This window comes from Mastomys coucha, unplaced genomic scaffold, assembly GCF_008632895.1.
Source record: "Mastomys coucha isolate ucsf_1 unplaced genomic scaffold, UCSF_Mcou_1 pScaffold5, whole genome shotgun sequence".
NCBI lineage: Eukaryota > Metazoa > Chordata > Mammalia > Rodentia > Muridae > Mastomys > Mastomys coucha.
Genome location: NW_022196911.1, coordinates 99349167 through 99369810, shown reverse-complemented (window position 1 = coordinate 99369810; position 20644 = coordinate 99349167). Strand labels below are relative to the sequence as shown.

Sequence of the window (20644 nt, the reverse complement as noted above, 5' to 3'; positions counted from 1 at the left end):
TCTTTCTTGTCTCAATGGACAGCACATGGGCTTCTACAGGTACCTCTTCGCTGGGAAGACCTCATAGGCTAATCCTGATTGGCTTGACAGATTTTTTTTTTCCCTAAGGAGAAAAAAGAAAACTGAAAACCAAATTGAGACCCAGTAAAAGGTCAGCTTGCTGCACATGCAGACAGCCAGTTCCTTCCGCAGCACCCTTCAACTAGATGCTTTTTCTTTTTTCCTGGCAAAAGGTTAAAATGCAACTAAAATTCTGCTTTCGTGATTAATAAGTCACTACCGCAGTTGTGTCTGATGCTTCCTGTTTGCCCCATTTTAGTATTTCAGTTAAACTGGAGGCTCTGAGCACCCTGGGCACTTTTGATGGCACCAGCATGAAGTGGGTGGGGAGAGGGGTGGGTTTGGAGAGTTGGGTAAGTCGGCCCTCCCCGCACACCAGGATCCCGAATAAGGGAAAGGAATGGGTTGGTTGTCTTCGAGGGTAGGGTGAGCTGTTCAAGTGCGAACCCTCTGTTCACTTGGTAAGGCCGACTTTGAGGCTGGTGCTGCGTGCGGGACAGAACGGGAAGGCTGGCTGGAAGGCAGGCCGTGTTTCGGCAGCTCTGAGCTGGGTGCTGAGGTAGGGGCCTGAGTCCCAAGCTTCTCTCACTGCCTGAGTAACAGGACAAAGAGAGCTTTCCTCAGAAGCCTGTGTGTTCTTGTATCCATGCTTAAACTGAAGCCCCCGTCCCCTCTTGCTGTTCCCCAGTCTTTCGTCTTGAGCTCCCTGGTAGAAATCCTCTGGAATTATGTACATAGAGAATAATTTAGTAGATGACCTTTCTGTTTTCTTACAGCATAGAGAGGCAAAGATCTTTAAAATGAGGATTAAGTAAAACAGACAGTAATCCTTAGGAATTTGGTGTCATGCCTAGAATCTAAAGAGACTTTTCTTGACATATACATCATTGTTTTATAACACTCACTTGCTCAAGAATCATAAGCCTACCTCCCCCACCCCCCCAAAAAAAATCAATTTTGGATCCAATTAATCTAGAGAGGCAGTTTTAAGTATCCACTTATCAAAGCGATTCTTCATTGATCTCTCTATGTAGTGATTGTCGATTCTAGTCCTTATTAAAAGCCTACCCTCTGAACAAGTGTGGCAGTGCTCGTTTGCCAGATGTGGAAACTAAGACAGAAGGGTCAAGTGGTCTGTCCAGTGAGAGGTCCATAGGGCCACCACATCCACTGTGGTGGTTTATGTTGACAGACAGACCTGGGTCAGGGCCCATCTGCCTGTGACTGTGTGTCTGTGTGGCCTCAAGCAAATGGCTTCTAAGAGCACGGAGTGCCTCGCCTGCCAGTGGGGCCAGAAACATTTCATGGGGCCCTTTCAAGGAGAAGAAAGGAGAGGATCTGTATGCTGGGCTGAGCACAGTGGCTGCCACTCTTGTTCATTGTCATGGTTGTTATGGTAGTAGTAGCCGCAGCAGCCACTGGTTACTACACTGTGACTAGATCTGTCCTCTGTAAGATAATGTCAAGAAAACTCGGGAGTGCCTGACAGGTCAGTCATTTCTTCAGCAGGCCAGCCAAGGGCTGCTTCCCTTGCCTGGAGCAGTTAGCTGTCAAGTGTTCCTAGTCTTAAAAAAAAAAAAAAAAAAAAAAAAAAAAAAAAAAAAAAAAAAAAAAAAAGCATTGTATTTATTCATTGTGTGTGCATATGTGTGTATCATAGCACACATGTGAAGGTTGGAGGAGGTTGCAAGAGTCACTTCTTTCCTTCCACGATGTGGGTTCCAGAGAGCAAACTCAGGTCTTTGGGCTGGACTGCAAGCATATTTACTCAGTGAGCCATCTCGCTAGCCCCTGGTTCCCCCAGGCCTATTCTACATCCTGCCCTCACAATACTTCAGACGAGCCTAGAAAGGCCTAGGCTCTGTCTGCCCAGAGTCTGTTGTACTAAATAGGGGTTACCTGCAGGGCCTGCCAGGCAGGACTCTGATCCAAACAGACCAGCACCTGCCTGGGAGATCCCCCTCATCCTCCATGTGGCTGAGTGGGTCCCAGCATTAACCTGGCTAGAGAAAGAGACTACTCATAGAAAATAAGCCACTGAGGACTTATCCTTTGTTTGGGGGACAAAGGAGACAACATTTGGTCCTGGGGGGGAGTATGGGTTTCCATCAGCACATGGCACCCCATTTCTTCTCCATTTCCCTTTAAAACTGTCTTATTTCTCTAACCAGGTCTGAGATCCCTGGCTCAACAGTCAAGCACTTCCAGATTCTGCTTCAGATAGCATGGATCAGGGGTGGGGGTAGAGAGAATATTAAATTTCATTCTCTCTCGTAATACAAAACAAAAATACTGGCTCCCACCATGCTGACATTCTTTCTAAACAGTATCTGTTCTCTCTTGGGGAAGCTGTCTTGATAGGCGAAGAGTCATTTCTAAAGCGAACCTAGTTTTTAGAAAAAATAAATCACCGGATGTCAAGCCTCGTGAGGAGCTTGCTCGGATGAAAATGAAAGCAGCAGGCCCAGGGTGGCACTTGCCTTCAAGGCTGGAGGTGAAGGCACAGCAGGGTGTCTGGACCCTGCTCAGTCACTGGCCAGCCTACAGCCTGCCTGCGTTTGATAGGTGCCTTAGTCATTTTTCAAGCAACTTTGTTTAGGGGAGGGGAGAGCTTTCTCTGGAAGGTGAGTCACTCATGCAGGGGTGTAGGTAACAGGCCGTTTGGTCCCCAGCCCAGTTGCAGAGGAAGTCCTGAGCAGACTGTGTTGAAAAGCCCTGTGCTATAAAGATCACCCTCATTCCAGCCCCAAGAGCTAGGATTAGGGAGCAGGAAGCCCCTGGGAGGCTCCTGGAGCTTGCTGACTGACAGACCCATCCCCTGGTGGGTCATGTGGGCAGGGCACAGAGCCCAGGTCAGCAGTGTCACCCGTCCTGAGTCCAGCCACCTTGAGGGTGGAAAATGGCTCACTTCCAGTGACAATCAGCAGAGCGACAGGAGTGAAGCTTTGGCCCTGGGGGCCTGGGAAACCCCTTGGCAGAGAATTAGAGATATAAACTGCGCTTGGAGATGAGAGATTTGGGGAGAACCCTTTTCACCCTTGCCTTCCTTCTTGCCAACTGAGTTGGAGGCTCACAAGAGCTCCAGGGGTTGAGAAGGGAGCTTGAGAGACTGTGAACTCATTTCCTCAGCTGTTTCCACTCACCAGGGCCGGCATCTGGACCAGAAGCATCAGAGGGAAGTCCTGAGCCATCCTCCCCTCCTATACGCTGGTGGCCAAAGCGTCTGCCGATTCTTATTCCCGAGAGCCATCCAGACAGACAGAGGGCCTTTCACAATGTGTCCTTGACCGGTGTACTTAACACTAGTTTGTGTGTCCAGGACCACCCACAAGGTGGACTTGACTGTTCAGGGTTTCAGTAGAACTGATAAGGGTTCTGATTCCCTGTCCCAGAGTCCTCCCCAGTACCTGCATCCCAGTGAGGGAACTAGACATCCCTTCAACGTGCTCTGGACTGACTTGGCTAAAAATAAATAAATAAATAAATAAATAAATAAATAAATAAATAAAATTAAAAAAAAAATCTTAGGCCTCAACTACTCTGTCAAGAACAAGTTATTAGAAATATAGAATAGCACTCAGGAGAGAGAGGCAAGTGGAGCTCTGCGAGTTCAAGGCAGCCTGGTATACATATGAGTTCCAGGGTTGTATAGTGAGACCCCGTCTCAAAGAAAAAGAAAAGACAGGGAGGGAGGGGCCTGGGGAGATGGTGCAGTGGCCACAGGGACTTTTCTTCAAGCTAAAGACCTGAGTTCAGAACCCACATAAAAAGCTAGGTGTAGCCTTGTGTTCCTGTAATCCGGCTGCTGGGGCTGGAGAGCAAAGATCCTGTGTGCTTCTGGGAGCTGACTGGCCAGTGAGCTAGCCAATCAGTGAGCTCCAGTTTTAATGAGTGAGAGAGGGGGGGGGGAGAGAGAGACAGAGAGAGAGAGAGAAAAAAAAAGAGAGAGAGAGAGAGAGAGAGGGAGGGAGGGAGAGAGAGAGAGAGAGAGAGAGAGAGAGAGAGAGAGAGAGAGAGAGAGAGAGAGAGGAGCATTGAGGAAAATACCTGCCAGTCACCATCTTGTGTCTACACACACACACACACACACACACACACACACACACACTCACGCAGATGTACATGGGGTTGGGGTGATGAGGTGATGGGGCAGTGGGCAGACACTCATTAATTAGTATCTGTTGCTTTCTCTGCAAAAGATTGAGTAAGGCCATCCAGCAGTGGGCTGGACCCTTTGGCCTGCATCTTATTGACACCAGACCCAGGAGCTACCCCCAGCAAAGGACTTTTATCTTATTAAACAGCTCCTCCGTCTGTTTCCCCACACTAAATCCATCACTCTCCGGCTCCCTGCAAGCTCTGCAGGGCCTGGGAAGGGTGGAACCTGTGTGGCTTCTGTCCTGCGTCTAAGAAAATGTAAACAGAAAGTTGTTTGTTTGACTCTCTTCGCTACCATAAGGTTGATGTGGTTGAAAGGAGGCCAAGGTTGGGTTACCCGGAAGTCTCAAAGGTTGTCTCCACCTTTGAGGCACCTTCTTATGCCCCCAGCAGTGTCTCCGTCAACGTGGGCCATGAGCGGCTATCATTGATTGTTTTTGAGGTTCCAAATCTACTGGGCAGCAAGAAGCATTTGCATCTTTTCTCTCTGAAGATGTGGCATGTTGCCCATGGCTTACAGGTGGCCAGAAGAGCCTGAATAGCCAGTGTGATCCCAGCCGGACTTGCTTGGCTCCTCTCCACGAGAGGCCTTTGAGGGCAAAGCATGACGTCATATCTGGATAATGTCCCCCCCCCCCGAACATGCAAAGAGCTGTTACAGCTGATCCTCCTGGTGACCCTGCCTTTTTCCTTAGTCACCAGAATTACTCTATTCGGAGTAGCGGGGAGGTGAAGCAGGAAAGTGTGTAGCTGGCCCCAACTGAGGGTGTGATTGCCAGTTAAGACAATACCTGGACTGTTTTGCTTAGGAGAGCTAATGGGGTGAGCAGCTCCCTGAGCCCAGCAGTCTTACCTGTTGAATGCTGTGGTTTGAGAGGCGAGGATAGACTTATAGACAGAAATATAAGAGAGAGCGGCCTGTACCATCCGTCTTCCCTGCAGATATGGTGTGGATCAGAGGCTCATCTTCTAGGTCAGTTAGGAATAAATGGGTCACCAGGCCAGTGTTTAAGAATGATGTTGATGATGGGTTCAGCATCTAGCTTTCACCTTTCTTACTGGGATGCCGTCAGAAATACAATCACTGATGTGGTCCCCTTCGGCAGCCATAGGCGTCTTCCCCTTCCCCTTGAGCTTGCCAAGTGACCAGACAGTGTGAGTACATAGATATCAATCCTGACAAGCTCCCATAGTCTATGGCTCTCATCTAGTCAGTCATTTTAGTGTGTGTGTGTGTGTGTGTGTGTGTGTGTGTGTGTGTATGAGGGGTGGGAGGATGTGGGCCACCATTCACACATGGAAGCAAGGTACCTGCTGAACCTTTTTAAAGACAAGGTCTCGTTATGTAGCCCCAGCTAACCTATAATTCACTGTGTAGTCCAGGCTGCCCTCGAACTTATGGTGATCCTCCTGCCTCTGCCTCTTGCTGGGATTATGGATAGTCAGCCACTCTTTCACTCAAGGAATGCTGGCTGGTAGAGAGTGTTAAATGCCAGGCTCTGGTAGGTGGATCACAGACGCATCCCACTGGTGAGATTCACAGCTTACGGTTCCTGACCTTAGAGTGCAGAAGCAATAGAAAGTCACTATAAAATTCTTCAGTTTTTCCTCTGATCTCTTCCCGGGCCAGTGATATGTGCTACAAGACCATAGAGATGCTGGGCAGTGGCCGAGGACCATAGCTCCCTGTGAGCCTCACTATGCTGAGTACTACAGAGTGCTATGTTGTTCATCTGTAATGTTCAATAAGCAATGACATTAGGCATAGCCTATGCATTTTACTGTGTTTTCACCTGTATCGTATACTATTGAGCATGCGGTGAAAAAACAAGGTGAACATGGACACTTCTGTCAAAGAGCTCACCCTGGAGGGAAAGCAGTGTACAGGGAGCTGCGGTGCTGCTCAAGCTAGCGCTGTCACACAGAGAGCCACCTCACAGGAGGAGACCCCCACTCCTACCCCCAGCCTGCCATGCCTAAGTTGGAATGAACTCAGCATCTCTTTCTTCCTAGAGCCTTGTTCTGCTTGTCAGCTTAGAATGGGAGCTTGCTAACACTCTGGAGTCTTCAGCCTGTTCAAAAGTGAAGGCACCGTCAGCTCAAAGGTGCCGTAACATAGTCAGGTCAGAAATGCACAGTGCTTGGTGCCATGCGGACCAGAAGCATGTGCAGATGGTTCAAGTCCTGGCCCATGACAGGCCTTTTGACAACTAGGGTCAGTATTCCAGGGTGGCCTTTCAGAGTCAGGAACAAGAAAGGCTCTTGTTTGGCTTGGTTATCTTCATATTCTCCCCTGACTAGTCCAGCACTTGGAAAATGGAACCCACTGGATAGAGGTGTTTGTCATCAAATGAAAGTTCAAAGTGCATGTAAGTCTAGACTCCTGCTGGGCCCTGTTGGTCTGGGTAAGACAGTAAGTGAGCCGTAGGCTTTCCCCGGTTTCCCCCCCTTCCTGGAGGGATCAGTCCGAGGTTCTCTCGAGAACATACCTTTCATATACCCCACCTCAGGAGAGAGCAAACTTATGAGCCCTTAGTGTAAAGAGACATGTCAGATGCATGCCTGGCACTTGTGTCTTCAGCGGATCACTCGGGATAGTTTGTCAAAGAGCATGTAGAGCACAGCTTCAGAAAGTAGGTCAGGGCTCCATAGAATGGACCACGAATCTCCTTCCCCCACCCCACCCCACCCCCCTATCTTGGAAGTCTTCTGCAGAAAGCCAAGTTGTTTGGGTTTCTTGTTATTCTGAAGTTCCTCAAATTAGTTCCTCAATTTCAGAACCAGTCACCAGTGACTACAGTGACCTTAAAACCTCCTCCCTCACAGGGACACAGCCTTATCTCTGAAGGCCCAAAGCCAGTCCCACCTGTGTAAATCATATCAGCCCAGAAAGGAAGGCAGTGGAGCAGGATTAGCCATGCGTAGGGAACAGCTCCTTGCTATGAATCATTCCAAAAGCTTTAGAGAAAGTTGTTTCACAGTTCACTACAGAATTGTTACTTATAATGATGACCTCAAGACTTGGCAAGATCCTCAAGTGCCTTTTGATTTATCAAAGAAACTGGTTTTGAGGTGACTCACACTTGACTCAGGAGGCTGAGGCAGGAAGGTTATGAGTTCAAGGCCAGCCTGGGCTACAGAGCAAGACCTCGTTTCAAAATAGTGAAACAAAACAAAACCAGAAAGGACGGGAGAGGTTGGGCTGTGGCTTAGTGCAAGGCAGTGGAGTAACTCAGAAATCTTTGGAAACGGTTGAATAATATGTACTTCAACTCCCATTTCATGAGAATTCCTAGTCATAGGGGATGTCCCCATATGCTTATATAAAGAACACCTAAAGTGTGTTTGCATAACATACATAAAATATTCTTATTGTTGATGGTATCGAGTGAAGCGCAATGTAGTTGGTTTTCCCCCTCGATACTGCTCTTCACTCTACGGTTCTCTGCATTCTGACTCCCTAATGGCTACTGTGGATCAGAGGTGCCCCTTGCTGTGCCATGCTTCCACTTGGCATTGGCTTTCTTAATACAGTTTTTGCAGGCTCGATGTAAAATGGCATCATAACACACTTCTTTTAAGGCTTATCAAATGCCTCACGTCAGGGTTTTGGGGACACAGTATTGGTGGTGTGTATGGTATGGTGGCTGCTGCTCAAGGCTTTGTAAGAAAGCAAACGAACAAACCAAACAGTGGTCTAGACTCAAGAGGCTTAGGACCGTACTTTATAAAAAGAACAGGCAGTGTGGACCTGGTCATAGATCCACTCCAGAATGAGGTCCTCTTTCTCCACCCCAGGAGCACAGGCCTGCCACAGTTCCACCTTGGAGTCTGCTGTCTGCTGCTTTTTCTAAAGCATATGCTGTCTGTTCACCAGCTGGTCATGGAGGTGCTTCTTCCTGGGTCAGTCCCTGGGGTCTCACTAACACATCTTTGGGTTTTAACAGCTTCTGTATTTCAGAAGCCACCTTTTAAAGCTCTGTAATAGATAGAAGACTCAGGGTCATGCCTAAGAGTGGGCTTTGACATAAAACTCCTTCATTTATATCCTGTTGCTGCCTCTTAAGCTGCAGTGTGACACTGTGCAGGTGACCTACAGACCCTCAGTTTCCTCCTCCGTATAAAGGGCACTGTATAGCCAGGCACAGTGGCTTACACCTGCAACCCCAACCCTCAAGAAGCAGAGGCAGAAGAATCGTACGTTCCAGGCCAGCTAGGACACATAGCCATGCTGTCTCAAATAAGTATGCAAGTAAATAAATACAAACAAAGGAAATAATGTTAGCAGCTTGCTCAGACTCATGACAATTTAAGAAATAACACGTGCATCCCATAATACAGAGTGAGCAGTAATAGCTGCCAGCATGAATTTCCATGAACATGGACCAGAACGTAATTATATCGATGCAAAGGACAATAGATGTTGGAAACATGCAAAGATATGACAAGATGACTGATTTCAATCCTTCTGCCGAGGTCATCATGTGTCACCAGGTCATTCCATCAGTCTGTTCCATGCTGAGACCTTGCCAGTAGAGACAGGGATTACAGGGGGTTCTTTGGAACCACCCTCGGATGTGGTCCTTTATTTAGTGACAGCTCTGCCTCTCTGTTCTCAGAGTCCTCCTCTTCTTCTTCCTCCTCTTCCCCCTCCTCTTCCACTGAGAGTGTCTGTTTGAGACCTTCAGTCTGATGTTAGTGCTTCTAACTAACTAAGGAGGTGGGTACCAGCTCAACACAGTTTCTCAATACTAGAAACAGCTTGTGTTTCTAGTCAGGGAAAAGGCTGTTCATTTTGTGGCAACTTTCATCTCTCTCAACTTCCATCTCCTCCTAGCAATGTACCTACTGCCTGCCAGGCTCGGAACTGTATACATTATGGTTTCTTGCAGTTGATCCTTCAGTAAAATACTGTGTGTGGTTTGAGACTGCTTTAATCATCCAGTAAAACACTGTATGTCTAACTCGGATGTGAAAGGCCAGTCATTTGCACCTGGCTCTTCAGTCCTATTCTTTATGTGAATAGCCCTTCTCCAGCATTAATTAGTAAGTAATATGATGGAGCAAATTACTGCCATAGGCCATTCTGCTCTAACACCATTCATTTAAATAAATATAGAATAAATGAATTACAATCAATCTGTCCATTTTCTCCCTGGCTGGATTAGAAATACCTTAAGGGCAAAGGATAATATAGGGCTATTTAGCAAATAACTACTATCTTCAGAACCACCACTCCCTGAACCAGGATAAAGAGAGAACCCATTAACAAAGGGTGATTGGGAAATTCCAATCCCAGGAATTAGACAATCAGAATTATTTCCCATTGTGCAAAAAGTGTGAATGCAGATAGCCTTTTTTGTGGTATTACTTCTAAATGAAAATCTGGAGACAGAGTTCATCCATAGAAGAATAGGTGGGTAGTCTGTAACACTGTATACATTTCTCTTTAGGGGATTGTGTGTGTGTGTGGGGGGGGGTCTGTCTGTGTTTGTCAGTATATGTGTCTGTGTGTATCTGTGTGTGTGACGTGTGTATGAGTGTGTGTGTGTACGTTTGTCTGTGTGTGTGTGTGTGTGTGTGTGTGTGTGTTATAGCTATCACCTTTTACTTCCTGAGTCACTAATAATAAAACTCACAGTCCCCAGACAGAATATGGAAGAGAGTGAAATGAAAACCAAACCCAGGAGAGAGGCGCTCTCATCTCCAGCTTCTTCCTGCCCCTTGAGCAACTAATGGTTTGGTAAGAACCTTTGAGCCGGGCGGTGGTGGCACACGCTTTTTTTTTTTTAAAAGATTTATTCATTTATTATATGTAAGTACACTATAGCTGTCTTCAGACACACCAGAAGAGGGTGGCAGATCTCATTACAGATGGTTGTGAGCCACCATGTGGTTGCTGGGATTTGAACTCATGACCTTCCGAAAAGCAGTCGGTGCTCTTCCCTGCTGAGCCATCTCACCAGCCCTAAAGATTTATGTATTTATTTTATTTATATATGAGTACACTGTCACTATCTTCAGACACACCAACAGACATTAGGTGGTTGTGAGCCATCATGTGACTGCTGGGAATTGAACTCATGACCTTCTGAAGAACAGCCAGTGCTCTTAACCATTGAGCCATCTCTCTAGCCCACATGGCACACGCTTTTAATCCCAGCACTTGGGAGGCAGAGGCAGGCGGATTTCTGAGTTTGAGACTGGCCTGGTCTACAGAGTGAGTTCCAGGACAGCCAGGGCTATACAGAGAAACCCTGTCTCAAAAAACCAAAAAAAAAAAAAAAAAAAAAAAAAAGAAAAGAAAAAGAAAAAGAACCTTTGTATCTGTGCATGTTTGAGATCATCCTAAATTTATCAAGTCCCACTCCCAAACATGAATACATGCCTCTGCAATTCTTGTGCCCTGTAAAGAGATCCTTTTTTGGCTATAGCTTGTTTTCATTATGAAAGTCATAAACTACAGAGAACATCTGTGGAGGGAAACAGTGGTCAGAGAGAGTATAGACCAGACATGGGACTGGACCCATAAGCCCTGTAGAACCAACAGTTTTCTTTCAGCCTGAGGTTGTCTAGAGGACCCAGAGGGGGTGGGCCAAGGCTGGGGAGAGGATGGAAATGGCTGAGGCCTACTCTAATGCCGTAGATGTGATGCGGTGATTACCTTGGAGGGTATCAATCAGTGTTTCCTCAGGCCCCAGGCCAGCCGGGGCTGCCAGAGGTGTGGTGGGGACTTTAATCCTACACACTCTCAACCCAGCCATTGACTTTGTGGAGTTGGCTGTAAGGCTGAATAGTTGTGGTTATGTGAGAGTTCTTTTTTTATATAATTGATCTGTAAGAATTTAATGATTAACAAACCTTCACATTTCATATCCTTGTTAATGGGAAGTACACAGAAGAAATCTCCCTCCAGGGAGCAGGTTTCAGGCTGTCCAAGAAGGCCGTTCACAGTCCTTCCAGTGCAAGTGCGTTCAGAATGCCCAAGTGCTGCCTCTGGCGTGCGTGCACTCTCCTTCTTGCCAGTGATCACCTGCCCACCCACCTCCACCCCACCCCCATATCCCTTGGAGAAAAAAAAATCTAGCAAGCCTGCCAGAGCCCGGTCGCTTGTACCACCGATAGCTGACCAGCAGCTACTTTCTGCTCCTCCCTGACAGGGTCCTTAGTTAGAACCCTGTTCCCAAGAATGGGAGGGAATGGAGATGTATCTAACCCTCATTCTCCTGAGAATCGGGCCCTGGGCTATAGGAGGACCAACTTCTCACAATGAGGCCGCAGCTGCGCTTTGGTTCAGCCACCAGCCTCTTCAGAGGTTTGCAGTACGGCTCCAGTTTGTATCTTCTTAGGCCCCACTTCACCTAGAATACCAGCTCCTGGTGTGCGCATGCGCGTGCTCCTGCATGTGGTGTTGGTGATGTAGGTGCACATCTGTGTAGAGACCTGAGGCCTGAGGTCTGGTATTGTTGTTCCTCAGGAGTCACCCACGTTTATTATTTTTTATTGTATTTTTATTTACTCACGTACTTTGCATGTGTGTGGGTGTGGCGAGGTCACAGAGTGGGTATGGAGGTCAGAGGGCACTCTCCTTCCACCATCTGGCTTCATGGCAAGCTGCTTCACCTACTGAGCCTTCTCAGCAGCCCCTCATTTTCTGAGCCTCTCTCGGGAGGACAGGAGGCTCCCTGGTGGGGCTAGACTGGCTGGGTTCACACTCAAGTCCTCCCTCGGGCACATGCAGCCAGCTTCTTATCAGCTGGCACTTTCCCAAACCCTCACCTCTCCTCTCTCTTGAGCAACTTTGGTTCACCCGTGAGACTCAGCCCAGCCATCAGCTGTAGGGAGCTCTCCTAACTGCCAAGGCTGCACTGGCTTTCCCCATGTGCCCCACCAGATCCGCTCTGCTTGTCTCTGCCTTTGGTCTCCAATATTTTATGGACTTTCCTGACTGCCCATGTCGTCCCAGCACCCAGGGCAGGGCCTGTATCTGGCAGACTTACTGTGTGTGCTCAGTGCCCTCATGGCTCTACAGAACAGGACATAGAGACCTTGTTCACCAGAAAACCTCTACTGCCTCCAGTCTTGGACTCCAAGACTCTTTATTGGGGCCTATGAACGACTGTCCTGTGTGTGTCCTCTAAGCCCTGTATCTGCTGATATGAGAACCACATAGTTTGGAGATTTTGTTTGTTTGGCTGGTTATTTGGTTGTTTTTGGTTTGAGGGGACATTGTTTTAGTTTAGGATTGGTATATATGTATGTATGTATATATGTATGTGTGAATTTTTGTTTGTATTTTGGAGACCAAGCACATATATGCACACACCCGCACACACATACACATATGCTAAATAGATGTAAACTTTTAAAAACAGCTTGTCTGTTTAAAAACTATGTGTATGTATAATTAATTTAATTAATAATACATTAACATTTTACTTTATACTTAGATTCATACTTTATATTAATATATTAATATTTTTACTTCTGTCATCTTAACTTGCATTATTATTTTATATTTTAAATAAATAAATAAAATAAGTTTTTCTTAAACTTTAATGTACATACATAACCCCCGAGGAGAAAGGGGTAGGGCAGATCTGGATACTCCATAAAAAGGAGCGGGTGAGTAAAGGCGGATCAGGCTTGCCCATGGCCACCCAGCTCCACTGAGTAAAGGGGCCATTCTGGCTAGCTGGGTACCAGGGCAGGCAGGGGGAGGCAAATAAGGCAGAAAGGGGAGCAGGGACAGAAAGGGGAGTGGGACAGAGCAGGTGTGGGGCACAACTGGCCTCAGAGCCTTTTGCAAGGGCTTCTTGCTCTCTCTGGCACTCGCCCTAGGTCCTCCCTGCCTTTCCTGTCCCTCCTCTCTGTTAGGTTGAAGCCAGTCCCGGGGTGGCCTGGTGGCTAGGCCAGCCATAGGCAGAAAAGAGGAAGCGTCAGGGCGACACTGGTTTCAACCAGTATCTTATTAAGGAAGTCGAGGCACCCTGCTTCTGTTTCTTTTTCCCTCTGGGCATTCAGAGGAGGATGAGTTCTTATTTCCAGATGAAATCGGTTGAGAGGGCCTTCCTTGCTCTGGCCCTTCGGTGGACATTTTCAAGATGGCCTGAAAGAGGTTTGGATTTCTCTTTTGAGGCAGATGAAGGGAATGTGGAATGCCTTAGGCGAGGCTGTGGGCACCTTGTTTACATGAAGCAGAAACACGGAGGGACCAGGTTTGCTCACAGCCTGGTGGAGTGCAAGGGGACGAACATGGATTTGGCATCTTCTGTCGGCCAGACTAGCTCTGGCAAGGTGTTCTCCACCTCTCTCTACTCAGAAGATTTCCTGACAAAGTCGGGGCTCTGACTTCCAGAGAGAAGTCAGAAAACGCAAGGCTCCAAGGCCAGGACTGAGTTCAACACATCTCTAGCTGTGTAAACTTTTAGGCATGCTGGGAACTTCTTATTTTTCACAACTGAAAAGAAAGTTAAATAATGCTAGGTGCTTAGTAAATACTAGCCACTATTGTTCTGAATTGGAGTCATCCAACCCTTACTTAGTCTTGACCTGGTGTGTCCTGGCAGCTAGGAAGAACCTCAGAGGTTACCTACCTCTTTTCATGGTGACCTGGGGTTTCTGCAGAGGTCCTGGCTTGAGGGAAGGAAGGTCAGAGTGGGCGGGGCCCCCTGTCCACCTCCGTTACCCAGGGCGGCTGTTTCTGATAGGACTTACGTGAGGTTGCATGCTTCTGGCTTTCATAGGGTGACGAGTATGATTTCATTTGACAAAAATGTTCCCCCCTCTTTTTTTTTTTAATAATCTAGAAGCCATGGTTTCTGGTTCCCAGCCTAGTATTCTCAGGGTAAGTGTACTTACTAAAAGAGGGAAGTGAAATATGATATATTTTAGAAAGGTTATTTTCTCCAAAGGCCAACATTTAAGATGTTCCTGTGGTACCTTTTAACGAATCAAAGACTCATTTAGCCTACATCTTATTTCTATCCTAGAATCTAGATGTGCTTTCCATCTGAGTTCCAGTGTGTACCAGAGGAGCTGAATCTACATCTTATTTTATTGTAATTAAATGTACTGGTAGCTACTATTAATATAGAGAGGGGGTCAAATGGCAGTCCTGGCCCCAAAAGCTTTGTCAGAATACAGATTCTAGGAGGCTAGAGATGGTTTCACGGCTGAAGAGCACAGGCTGCTCTTCTGGAGAATGCAGATTTGATACCCAGTTACAGATGGCTGCTCACAACCATCTGTAACTCTTGTTCCAGGGAATTGGATGCCCTCCTCAGGCCTCCACAGGCACCAGACATGGTGCTCAGACATGGAGCACCCGTGGTAGCAAAACACCCATACATAAGAAATAAAAAGAGAAGGACAGATCCTGGAACAGGAGAGATGGCTCAGCCGTAGAGGGCATTTGCTGATCTTTCAGAGGACCTGAGTTTTTTCCCTGCTACCATGTGAGGTAGCTCACAACTATCCTGTGACTGCAGCAGATCCCACCACCTCTTCTGACCACCACAGCATCCCCCATGTGCGTGCAGATAAAATTAATTTATTAATTTTTTAAAGGTTCAGATTTGTAGCCAGACGTGGGTGGCGCATGGTTGCTGCTGTGCCGGGGGCGAAGACAGGAAGGCAGACTTCCAAGAGTCAAGACCCTCGACCATATCTTAAAGTAAAATGATTTCTTTTCACACAGTGTGTGCGTGCGCACACACCACATGGTGCAGATGTGGAGGTCAGAGGGTAACTTGTGGCAATTGGTTCTCTTTCTCTACTCTGTGGGTTTCAGGGATCAAACTCAAGTTCTCAGGAAGCTTGGCAGCCCCCCAAAAGATATTTTCCTGAAAAGGTCTGGGAATATAACGTGCCTCAGAGATAGAGTGAGGCCCTGGTTTCAGTCCCCGCACCAAGAGAAAAGCAGATTCCTGGCCTGCAGCCCAGTCCCTCTTCAGTGGATCTAGCAGGAGCGCCTTTTAAGAAGTCATCTGGGGTTGTGACTTTCACTCAGGTTGCAAACTCCTGCATGGGAAAACTCAATGTGGGAGGAATGCAAAGGCAGAATCAAGCATGGCGCCCTGGCCCTGCCCTGGCACGCTGGAGCAACCTTCTATGCCACAGTATAAACTTGGGCAACCGGAAGAGCACCATGACCATTTCCCTGGAAAAATACTAACTGTGTCTTGCTCCTGTGCTCCCAGACCTCCTTGAGCTCAAACCAAGAACAGCTCTTTTTTGAAATCATGGAATACATACATACATACATACATACATACATACATACTACACACACACACAAACACACACATATATATATGTATATATGTATGTATGTATGTATATGATTATTTACATCCTGAATGCTGCCCCCCTTCCCAGTCCCCCCTTGCAGAGTTCCTCCTCCCTCCCCTTCACCTCTGAGAGGGTAGTCCCACACACACACATCCCCCCACTCTGGTACATCAAGTCTGCAGGATTAAGTGCATCCTCTCTCGCTGAAGCCAGACAAGGCAGCCCTCTACTACGTATGTGCCAGGGGCCTTGGACCAATCCATGTATGCTCCAAGAACTGCTTATGGTTGATCTAGTAGCACCCAGTCACTTCTGCCCCTAGACTCCTGCAGACTCATCAGGCACAGCAAGAGGGCATCAGGTTAGGTCTATGCATCAGGCCTGAAAGGGTGCTGGGTGAACCCCTGCCTTTTCTCTGTGTGGGCTCTGGGTGTGGCTCTTGGTGTTGCTGTCATCCTTGGCTTCCATACAATGGAGACAGCAGGCAACTGCATGCACTGGAGGCTGATGTGGAGCTGAGCAGAGGTTGGGTTGAGTGATGCAGTACAGCCTTGACCTCATTTTGTCCCAACTCCCCATGCACTGCAGGGGAGACGGAACTGTAGCCCAGGGTGAACTCGTTCAGGTCTGGGAGACTGGGATGAGCCAGTACCCAAAGCCCAGGGTGCTGGGAAGAACACCTAGCTACCAGTCCTGGAATTGGTACTGAAGTGAGTTTTATGGGCCAGACCCACATAGAAGTAGAGAGGGAGAGAAGAAGCAGGCCCGTCTATGTTTGTGGGAGAGCTGCCATTAGGCCGGTAAACCTGGGAGCTGTCAGAGAGAGGCTGAGTCATGATTATGTGGCACAGGAAAGCCAACTGCAGAAGAAGCTTTGCTTCTGCATGCTGGAACTGTCTGTCTCAGGGAGAGTGAGGGTCAGCCATTCTTGGGTTCAGCTGCCTTCTGCTGGTCAGCTTCTCTGTGGGTCCTCCTTGTTGTTCTGGCTGCCGGGCTGGGGATGAGTCACTGCGGAGTACACAGGAGGCGTCAACCTCATGTTCTCCCCAGAGGGAGCAGCTTGTGTTTGTCGTGTGTGCATGGGGGTGGGAACGACAGGGCTCTTGGCCTGCTGCCTGGCTAGCCACCATCTTAATGGAGCTGTAGCCCAGGGTGAACTTTAAACCATAGGTAGGGGCGGGCTGAGCAGGGTGCCGCTCCACCCATCTTCCTCATTCATCAGTGCAGCTCTTCATCTCGGATGCTCAGGATCGTCCTGTCTAAAGGTCTGGAAGTGTGCCTTTGCTTGTTTAGTGCCCTTGTTTAGCCTGTGTTTGACCAACATGAGCAGTTTTGAGTTTGCCTGCTGTTCTCTATAATAAGACATAACCGTGTATAGGGTCCCCCTCTGCTCCTAGGAGCCCTCTGACCACAGAGGACCACAAGTTTTATTTCACATTCACCTGTGACCTGGGAAAGTTGAGTGTGCATCTAGCCTTAAGAGCCGGGAGTTCGCTGCCTGCCTCTGCTCTGCCACACATGGGCTGAGTGACTTTGAGCAGGGACCCACTTGGGTAGGCTTCAGGTTTTTCACAAGAAAATGAGGAGATTGAAGTAACCCTGAGGTCCCTTTAAGCATACATCAACTTCTGTTAGATTTGGGGGATTTTCTGGTTGATTTTTAAATTTCATTTTCCCTGGTTAAAAAAAAAAAAAAAGCCAAGAAAGGTCAGTTTTCGCTGGGCAGTGGTGGCGCACGTTGTTAATCCCAGCACTTGGGAGGCAGAGGCAGGCAGATTTCTGAGTTCGAGGCCAGCCTGGTCTACAGAGTGAGTTCCAGGACAGCCAGGGCTACACAGAGAAACCCTGTCTTGAAAAAAGAAAGAAAGAAAGAAAGAAAGAAAGAAAGAAAGAAAGAAAGAAAGGAAGGAAGGAAGGAAGGAAGGAAGGAAGGAAGGAAGAAAGAAAGGTCAGTTTTCTTGTAGGCTTTAAGTCAGCTTTCAGCAGGTTGTGGAAGAAATGGAAAAAAAATTACAATAATAGCCTACCTGGAGGATTTTGCCCATTTGGAAGTCAGAACTCCCCATAGACTTCCTTGAGTGACCAAGTGATAGATTGTCTATTCTAGCCTCCAGAATCAGGCATCCCTGCTGGAGGCTGGAGCTGTCCTTAGTCCAGAGCTAGCCTGCCCTCAAGAGGGAGAGACGAAAGAACAAAGATCAGAGTGTAGCCCCCCTCTAGGGGAGCTGGCTAGGCTTCAGTAGCCAGGGGGATGGAAGACCGAGAGTGAGGCAGATTTGGGAAGAAGCTTGAGCCAAGTGTCCCTCAACTCCCCACTATCTCATTAACTTCCAGGCATGGCTGGGCAAAAGGCCAGAGTCCATATAGGGCTGGCTTCATTTGGTCTGCATTTCTGCCCCAAGAGCAAATAAGAATGAGCTGAGTGTAATGGCATACACCAGGGAACACGGCATCTGTGAGAGAGCAGCCTGCCACCCCAGAGCAATTCTTAAAGACCTGTCTGCACGAGTCACCTCCTCAGGCTTTGTCTGAAGCAAGTCGTACCCTGCTCTTCAGTAAGTCCCAGTCTTTGGGCCAGAGTGATGGCTTAGTGTCGTTAAGTGCAATAGCTGCTCTCCCAGAGGAACCACACTACATGGTGGCTTCACAACTGTCTATAAATCCAATTCCAGGGACTTGGACATCCGTTCCTGGCCTCTGAGGGTACTAGGTACACATGTGGTACACAGAGATGCATGCAAGCAAAACACCCATTCACATTTTGTTTAAGTCTTGCTTGGGCTGAGGGTGTAATTCAGTGGTAGAACACACATCAGATATGCTGGAGGTCCTGGGCTCAATCCCCAGCATCACACAAGAACACAAACATTCCTGTCTTTAAAAAGTATTCCATAGGCAGGAGGTAATGGCGCATACCTTTACTCTCAGCAATTGGGAGGCAGAAGCAGGCAGATCTCTTAGTTCAAGGCCAGCCTGATCTACATAGCGAGCTCCAGGACAGCCAGAGCTATACAGAGAAACCCTGTCTCAAAAAAAAAAAAAAATTAAAAATGGCAGAAAAAGAAAGGAAGGAAGGGAGGAAGGAAGAAAGGAAGGAAGGAAGGAAGGAAGGAAGGAAGAAAGGAAGGAAAAAGTATCCCAATGCCAGCTGGGCATGGTGACACATGTTTCTAATTCCAGCACTTAGGAGGCAGAAGGAGGCTGAGCTCTGAGTTTAGGGCTAACCTGGTCTACAGAGTGAATTCCAGGACAGCCAGGACTTCACAGAGAAACTAGTCCTGGAAAAAAAAAATTTAAAAAGGTCTTCCAATATCGATGGGGAAGGATTACCCCTGTTTTTTTCATAATGACTCTGATGTCTCTGGCTATGGACATGGGTGATTAGCAGCATATGGCTGCACTCTGGTCAGCTTCCTTGGGAAGGCTCAGCTGGACCATGTGGAACCCAGAGAAAGGTGGGGTTTCATGCTCATGGCAGAATACTGGTTGGTATTAAGTATAAACACTCCTCCTACCATTGCCTGAAAGAAGAATGTCTCCAAAAGTTTTCAGCAAATGCGTGTTGGACATCTGAGGAGGAAGCCATTTTCCAGAACCTTCTAGATCCACAGACAGTTGCAGTATGGGGGAAGGAGCCGAGTGTTCAGCCCACTTTTAGGCTGGATGATAGGCTTTGTGACATTTCAGTACACACATATCCATATAAAGCCATGCATTTCATGACAGTGTTTCAACCAACAATGGACTGCATGTACCGCTGGCCTCATAAGACCTTCCCTCCCCCCATGATGTCATAATGCATTCTGTGATACTCACACAATGCTAAAATCTTCTGGCAACACATTTGCAAAGTGCATCCCCATCATGACATAACTGTGCATATAGCTATTCCTACTAAGAACAAAACCAAGCCTTGATTTTCTCCATTGGAGAAAAGCCACCATGGACGTGTAGATGTGCTCTCTGTGAAAGCAAGTGTCCTTGAGGTCTGTGAGGTGATGGTTTCGGAGGATGAGATTTGCCTCCCTGTCCCAGAGAAATGAAGTTTTCCACAGGACGAGGTTTAGCCATTGTAGGGACAAGAAAAGTCCGGTCCGGTCCCATGTTGCTGCTGTTGCAGGGGAAGGAAAGACCGACTCTTCTTTAAAACATTTTTATTTGCTCTTTGATTTTGTATATGCATATACTTTAGTATTTACAATATTCACTCTGTTACCTTCTTTTTTTAAAGTTATTAATTTTTAGGCCGGATGGTAGTAGCATACACCCTTGATCCCAGCACTCAATCTGCAGAAACAGGCAGATCTTTGAGTTTGAGGCTAGCCTGGTCTACAGAATGAGATCCAAGACAGCCGGGGATATACCTGTCTCAAAAAGCCAAAATAACATATAATAATTTTAAATTATTTAAAATGTGTACCTAATGGTTTACCTTTATATATGATGTGCAACACATGCGTGCAGTACCCATGGAGGCCAGAAGAGGTCATTGGATCCTTGGAATTGGAGTTAGAGATGGCTGTGAGCCACCACGCGGGTACTAGGAACGAAATCCATGTCCTCTGCACAAGCAGCCAGTGCCCTAACTGCTAAGCCATCTGTTTCCTCTTATATCCCTCCCGTTCCCCTCCCACACCCTTCCTACCTGCCTGTCAGTGTGTGCTCACGTGTGTGTGTGTGTGTGTGTGTGTGTGTGTGTGTGTGTGTGCATTGTTACATTGAATTTAAATAGGGTCATTTGCATAAAATATGGATGTGGGGTTATTTACTGGAGCACGAGCTACACCACTGAAGAAAATAACTCCTGTCCCTCTGAAGGCCCAGCAGGAGAATCTATTTTTCTAATGGCTTGTCTTATTTTATGTGCACTAGGGTCTTGCCCCCATGTATGTATGTATGTGTAAGGATGTCAGATCCCCTGGATCTGGAGTTATAGACAATTGTGAGCCACCATGTGCGTGCCGGGAATTGAAACTGAGTCCTCTGGAAAAGTAGCAGTGCTTTTAACCACTGAGCCACTTCTCCAGCCCCCAGAGGAATCCATTTATACTACAGTACCAGTAGACCAGGGCTCCCATAAATGGAATGCTTGTAAAAATGTTTCAAGGTTGACGTCCTTACCACTCAGTGTCTA

The 20644-nt window shown here is 47.4% G+C and overlaps 1 protein-coding gene and 1 long non-coding RNA gene across 4 annotated transcripts in view; one reads left to right on the top strand and one right to left on the bottom strand.

Annotated features, from left to right (window-relative positions):
• Map3k14 (mitogen-activated protein kinase kinase kinase 14) overlaps window positions 1-20644 on the top strand; it is a 45586-nt gene that overhangs the window by 2299 nt on the left and 22643 nt on the right. The window contains exon 2 of one of the 3 annotated variants that reach the window (XM_031354967.1): window positions 9860-9961. The exons of 1 other annotated variant lie outside the window; for it this stretch is intronic. The gene's annotated coding sequence lies outside the window, so the exon portion shown is untranslated. Of the gene's footprint in view, window positions 1-9859; window positions 9962-17585; window positions 18066-20644 lie in introns of those variants that run through there. One more of the 3 variants, XM_031354968.1, reaches the window with a different exon arrangement.
• LOC116079165 lies at window positions 16210-19576 on the bottom strand. The gene is made up of 2 exons (XR_004113783.1): window positions 19026-19576; window positions 16210-16518 (listed from the first exon to the last, which is right to left on the bottom strand). It is a non-coding gene; the product is annotated as an uncharacterized LOC116079165 (long non-coding RNA).